At 39.1% G+C, this 6,450-nt stretch overlaps 2 non-coding genes across 2 annotated transcripts; one reads left to right on the top strand and one right to left on the bottom strand.

The window, feature by feature from the left end:
* Positions 1–602: 602 nt before the first annotated feature.
* Positions 603–709, top strand: LOC141634712 (small nucleolar RNA R71). The gene has a single exon (XR_012539437.1). It is a non-coding gene; the product is annotated as a small nucleolar RNA R71 (small nucleolar RNA).
* Positions 710–5,360: 4,651 nt separating this feature from the next.
* Positions 5,361–5,467, bottom strand: LOC141634711 (small nucleolar RNA R71). The gene has a single exon (XR_012539436.1). It is a non-coding gene; the product is annotated as a small nucleolar RNA R71 (small nucleolar RNA).
* Positions 5,468–6,450: the final 983 nt, after the last annotated feature.

Here is a 6,450-nt window from a genome sequence, read left to right as displayed (position 1 = left end):
GATTTTGGTAACCTTGGTTTTGATTGTAAAAGGGTCTTTGATTTTGGTTTCTCATGGGTGGTGGAGTGTATGTTGTTTGAGGGTTTTGAACATTTTGGCTCTTGTATGAGAGATTTGGATGGAACTTGGTGTTTTCATTGTAAAAATTTGAATAAGGGGTACCACTTTTGTAAGCTTGGAAAGCATTAACTTGTTCGGTTGTTCCCCTACACTCACTTGGGTCATGACCCAAAGTTCCACAATTCTCACATATCCCACATGGGATTGATGAGGATGCCGTCATGGCATTGACATGATGCTTCGATGATTTTGAGTTTTCCTCAAGTCTAGCCATAGCTTGTTCAAACTTCAAGTTGATTGTGTCAATGTGAGCACTAAGTTGAGCACCCAATTGAGTAACGGAGTCCACTTCATGCTTTCCTCCTCTAGTAGCCTTGCGAGGTCTACTATATTGTGAATTATGGACCGCCATTTCCTCAATCTTGTTCCATGTTTGATTGTCATCAACTTCGGTGAACATTCCATTTGATCCCATATTGAGAATGTTCCTAGAATCTTCATATAAACCATTCCAAAATTGTTGCACCAAAAACCATTCGCTAAGTCCATGGTGAGGACATGAGCGACAAATACCTTTAAACCGCTCCCAAGCTTCATACAAAGACTCTTCATCCCTTTGCTTAAAACCCGTAATTTGAGCTCTTAGCATGTTGGTCTTTTCCGGTGGGTAGAATTTTTGTAGAAAGCTAGAGCCAACTTCTTCCAAGAATCTATTCCAAGGGTGGCCTTATCAAGGCCCTTCAACCATTGCTTTGCGGTGCCGATTAAGGAAAAAGGAAATAAGACCCATCTAATTTGGTCTTGAGTCACGCCCGTTTGAGAGATAGCATCACAATAATCGCAAAAGGTTTCCATATGAGAATGAGGGTCCTCACTAGGCATTCCCCCGAATTGGCTCCTCTCAACTAGTTGGATGAAGGCGGACTTGGCAATAAAATTTCCGGTGAGATGTTGCGGTGTAGGAGTACCATTTGGTAGATTCTCCTCGGTGGGTACTGAGTGTGACGAGAATTTTGGCATTGTAGGTGGATTTTGTGGGGTATTGTGTAATGGGTTTTCTTCTCCTTCTATTGCGAAAGGATTGACAAACTCACTAGTGGGTTGAACAACTTCACTAACACCTCTCAAATTCCTCCTAACAAGTCTCCTATTGTTCGTCAAGGTTCTTTCGATTTCACGGTCAAAAGGTAACAAATTACTTTGTAACCTTCTAGACATGCAAAATATCAAACAACTCAAAAACAATTAGAACAAACCTTGAGGATTTTTACTTCCTCAAGATGAAGAAAGACACAACTAATAACAAAAAGAAGAAATCTAAATCAAACAAACACCGTCCCCGGCAACGGCGCCATTTTTGATCGGTCCGTTTCGTATTCACAAGTAAATAGATGTGGTCGTTGGTCACGGTCGAATCAAAACACAATTTATAGCTTAACAAGCAACTCTACAATTAGTAAAGAGGCAAGTAAAGGTCGGATCCCAAGGGACGGGAGTTGAAATGAGATTTCTATTGTAACTAGTGGTGTCTAAGGGGTGTCACAAATTGGGTTGATGTAGAAGGTTACTAAACTAGAATAACAATGAAAATAAACAAGCAAGATGAATTAAAGGGGTGTAAACAATTGATTAAAGGCACTAGGGTGTCATGGGGTCATAGGGGAATCATGGGATATGATCATACAAACATGTTCTCAAATTATAAGCAAGCAATTATTGTTGTGATGGATTGAGTTGGGTTATATCTTACAATCCTAGGAAAGTTTGGGTCCCGGAGCCGAATCGATTAGATTGTACAACACCTACAAGTCGACTTAATCTTCCCTACTCAACAACATGCAAGGTCTAATGAGACTCGAGTTGGGTTATGTCTTACAAGTCTCATTGAAAAGATAGGAGATGATAGTAAATGCAAGGATTCATAGGCTTAGCATTTCATCAAATATAACATGTGCATGAGTTGAGATCAAAACAAGCAAGCAAATAAGATATGAAAGCATATTAATTTAAGCATGAATCATTCCCCATGTTGGTTTCCCCTAATCACCCATTAACCCTAGCTAAGAGATTACTCACTCATTATCATGTTGATCATGCTAGCAAGGTTGTCAATCATACTAACAATATGAAACATGATGAATAAATAAAAGTAATTAGCAATAATTAAAAAGGGATTAAGAGATTATACCTACTTAATGATTCCAATAATAAAGCAAGAATAATAGAAGTACTTGAATGCTAGATTGAGAGGTTGTCAATCTCCCAATAATAACCCAAATAATCTTCAATTACCCAAAATAAAGGATGAACAAAAGAGAGATTAAAGAACTAAAACTTGGATTAAAACTTGATTAATACTTGATTACAATATTGAAGAGAGATTTGATTGATATTAACTACACTAATTATTGATAAGAAGAACATGCTCCTCTAATTAGACTAATGGGGTATTTATAGTGAAAATTAGGGAGGATGCATTAGGGTTAACTAAGGGCTAAACTAGTAATTACACTTTTAAGTTGAGCAAGGAGAAGCCGGTATTTTTGGAGAGAAGGGCTTCTCTTTTCGTAGCTTGAAGAAGACAACCCGTCTTTGTGAAGGAATCCGGGCGGATTAAGGTCGGACGGCGGCGGATTTGGGCGATGGAATCCGAGCGGATTCTGGGGAATCCGGGCGGATTGTTGAGGGGGAATCCGAGCGGATTCCACTGGGGCGCTCGGATTGTGCAAGGGCGGACGGGCGGATTGTTGACAATCCGCTCGGATTGTCGTCAGCGTGGTAACTTCTTCTTTTCTTCCCTTTTCTTCATAAATTCCTTGGGGATTTCCTTGGGGACTCAAGGATCTTTTCTCAACATTGCTCTTCTACTATGATATGTACAAAGGCCTTCTAATCTTGTCCCTCCTTAATACTTGGTCATTGAATTTGATCAATTTAGTCATGTTTTGCCATGAAAATGCAAGATTCTTACTCCTTTCCTACCAAGGGATCAAAATCTCAAAGAGTATGCAAAACAAAGAACTAAAGATAAGAAATGACCCAAATAAGTACTAAAAAGCATGGAAACAAGGCTAATTCGGGGGCTAAATATGCGCCAATTATGGTCACATCAAATATCCCCAAACCGAACCTTTGCTCGTCCCAAGTAAAGAGGTGACAAAGACTAGGACCAATACTAACCTATCCTAATAATATAGCCGATATGAGACAATTAGCGGGTCTCACTCCGCCCCTTCAACTCACAACAAGACAACCATGAGGTAGGATGCCTTCTTGCAAGGCAAGGTGGGTCTTGCCCAAATGGCGACACATCCAAACATTAAGCACGCAAAAACACATAATGGATGCATCTACAAAAAGAATAGCCACTCCCTCATCGAGTGGCGGAAAATATCTACAAGGGAAGCAATTCAAGGGTACACAATCCTTCATAGATGTAATTACTAGTTTAGCCCTTAGTTAACCCTAATGCATCCTCCCTAATTTTCACTATAAATACCCCATTAGTCTAATTAGAGGAGCATGTTCTTCTTATCAATAATTAGTGTAGTTAATATCAATCAAATCTCTCTTCAATATTGTAATCAAGTATTAATCAAGTTTTAATCCAAGTTTTAGTTCTTTAATCTCTCTTTTGTTCATCCTTTATTTTGGGTAATTGAAGATTATTTGGGTTATTATTGGGAGATTGACAACCTCTCAATCTAGCATTCAAGTACTTCTATTATTCTTGCTTTATTATTGGAATCATTAAGTAGGTATAATCTCTTAATCCCTTTTTAATTATTGCTAATTACTTTTATTTATTCATCATGTTTCATATTGTTAGTATGATTGACAACCTTGCTAGCATGATCAACATGATAATGAGTGAGTAATCTCTTAGCTAGGGTTAATGGGTGATTAGGGGAAACCAACATGGGGAATGATTCATGCTTAAATTAATATGCTTTCATATCTTATTTGCTTGCTTGTTTTGATCTCAACTCATGCACATGTTATATTTGATGAAATGCTAAGCCTATGAATCCTTGCATTTACTATCATCTCCTATCTTTTCAATGAGACTTGTAAGACATAACCCAACTCGAGTCTCATTAGACCATGCATGTTGTTGAGTAGGGAAGATTAAGTCGACTTGTAGGTGTTGTACAATCTAATCGATTCGGCTCCGGGGACCCAAACTTTCCTAGGATTGTAAGATATAACCCAACTCAATCCATCACAACAATAATTGCTTGCTTATAATTTGAGAACATGTTTGTATGATCATATCCCATGATTCCCCTATGACCCCATGACACCCTAGTGCCTTTAATCAATTGTTTACACCCCTTTAATTCATCTTGCTTGTTTATTTTCATTGTTATTCTAGTTTAGTAACCTTCTACATCAACCCAATTTGTGACACCCCCTTAGACACCACTAGTTACAATAGAAATCTCATTTCAACTCCCGTCCCTTGGGATCCGACCTTTACTTGCCTCTTTACTAATTGTAGAGTTGCTTGTTAAGCTATAAATTGTGTTTTGATTCGACCGTGACCAACGACCACATCTATTTACTTGTGAATACGAAACGGACCGATCAAAAATGGCGCCGTTGCCGGGGACGGTGTTTGTTTGATTTAGATTTCTTCTTTTTGTTATTAGTTGTGTCTTTCTTCATCTTGAGGAAGTAAAACTCCTCAAGGTTTGTTCTAATTGTTTTTGAGTTGTTTGATATTTTGCATGTCTAGAAGGTTACAAAGTGATTTGTTACCTTTTGACCGTGAAATCGAAAGAACCTTGACGAACAATAGGAGACTTGTTAGGAGGAATTTGAGAGGTGTTAGTGAAGTTGTTCAACCCACTAGTGAGTTTGTCAATCCTTTCGCAATAGAAGGAGAAGAAAACCCATTACACAATACCCCACAAAATCCACCTACAATGCCAAAATTCTCGTCACACTCCGTACCCACCGAGGATAATCTACCAAATGGTACTCCTACACCGCAACATCTCACCGGAAATTTTATTGCCAAGTCCGCCTTCATCCAACTAGTTGAGAGGAGCCAATTCGGGGGAATGCCTAGTGAGGACCCTCATTCTCATATGGAAACCTTTTGCGATTATTGTGATGCTATCTCTCAAACGGGCGTGACTCAAGACCAAATTAGATGGGTCTTATTTCCTTTTTCCTTAATCGGCACCGCAAAGCAATGGTTGAAGGGCCTTGATAAGGCCACCCTTGGAATAGATTCTTGGAAGAAGTTGGCTCTAGCTTTCTACAAAACATTCTACCCACCGGAAAAGACCAACATGCTAAGAGCTCAAATTACGGGTTTTAAGCAAAGGGATGAAGAGTCTTTGTATGAAGCTTGGGAGCGGTTTAAAGGTATTTGTCGCTCATGTCCTCACCATGGACTTAGCGAATGGTTTTTGGTGCAACAATTTTGGAATGGTTTATATGAAGATTCTAGGAACATTCTCAATATGGGATCAAATGGAATGTTCACCGAAGTTGATGACAATCAAACATGGAACAAGATTGAGGAAATGGCGGTCCATAATTCACAATATAGTAGACCTCGCAAGGCTACTAGAGGAGGAAAGCATGAAGTGGACTCCGTTACTCAATTGGGTGCTCAACTTAGTGCTCACATTGACACAATCAACTTGAAGTTTGAACAAGCTATGGCTAGACTTGAGGAAAACTCAAAAACATCGAAGCATCATGTCAATGCCATGACGGCATCCTCATCAATCCCATGTGGGATATGTGAGAATTGTGGAACTTTGGGTCATGACCCAAGTGAGTGTAGGGGAACAACCGAACAAGTTAATGCTTTCCAAGTTTACAAAAGTGGTACCCCTTATTCAAATTTTTACAATGAAAACACCAAGTTCCATCCAAATCTCTCATACAAGAGCCAAAATGTTCAAAACCCTCAAACAACATACACTCCACCACCCATGAGAAACCAAAATCAAAGACCCTTTTACAATCAAAACCAAGGTTACCAAAATCAAAATCCATACAATCACCAAAATGACCAAGATTTTGATGTCCAAAAAGCGGTCCTCCAAATGCAAAAGAATCAACAAGAATTTTTCACCCAAATGAAAAAAGATAGCCAAGCAAAAGAAACCACCATCAACAACATTCTAGCTCACACCAAGATGTTGGAAACACAATTGACTCAACTAGCATCTTCAAGCTCACAAAGACAAAAGGGGTAATTACCACCTCAAAGTAATCCCCCTAGACATGAAACGGTTAGTGCCATTCACTCGAGAAGTGGTACAAGGTATGAAGCACCGAAGAAGCAAGTTGAGGATGAAGTTGTGGAAGCGAGTGAAAAGGAAGAAATTGTGCAAAACTCCAAAGATGGAGAATCATCAAAAGAAG

The sequence above is a fragment of the Silene latifolia genome, chromosome Y, assembly GCF_048544455.1.
Source record: "Silene latifolia isolate original U9 population chromosome Y, ASM4854445v1, whole genome shotgun sequence".
Classification (NCBI taxonomy): domain Eukaryota; kingdom Viridiplantae; phylum Streptophyta; class Magnoliopsida; order Caryophyllales; family Caryophyllaceae; genus Silene; species Silene latifolia.
Note: the sequence above shows the minus strand (reverse complement) of the source record. Positions and strands in the feature narration are given on the sequence as shown.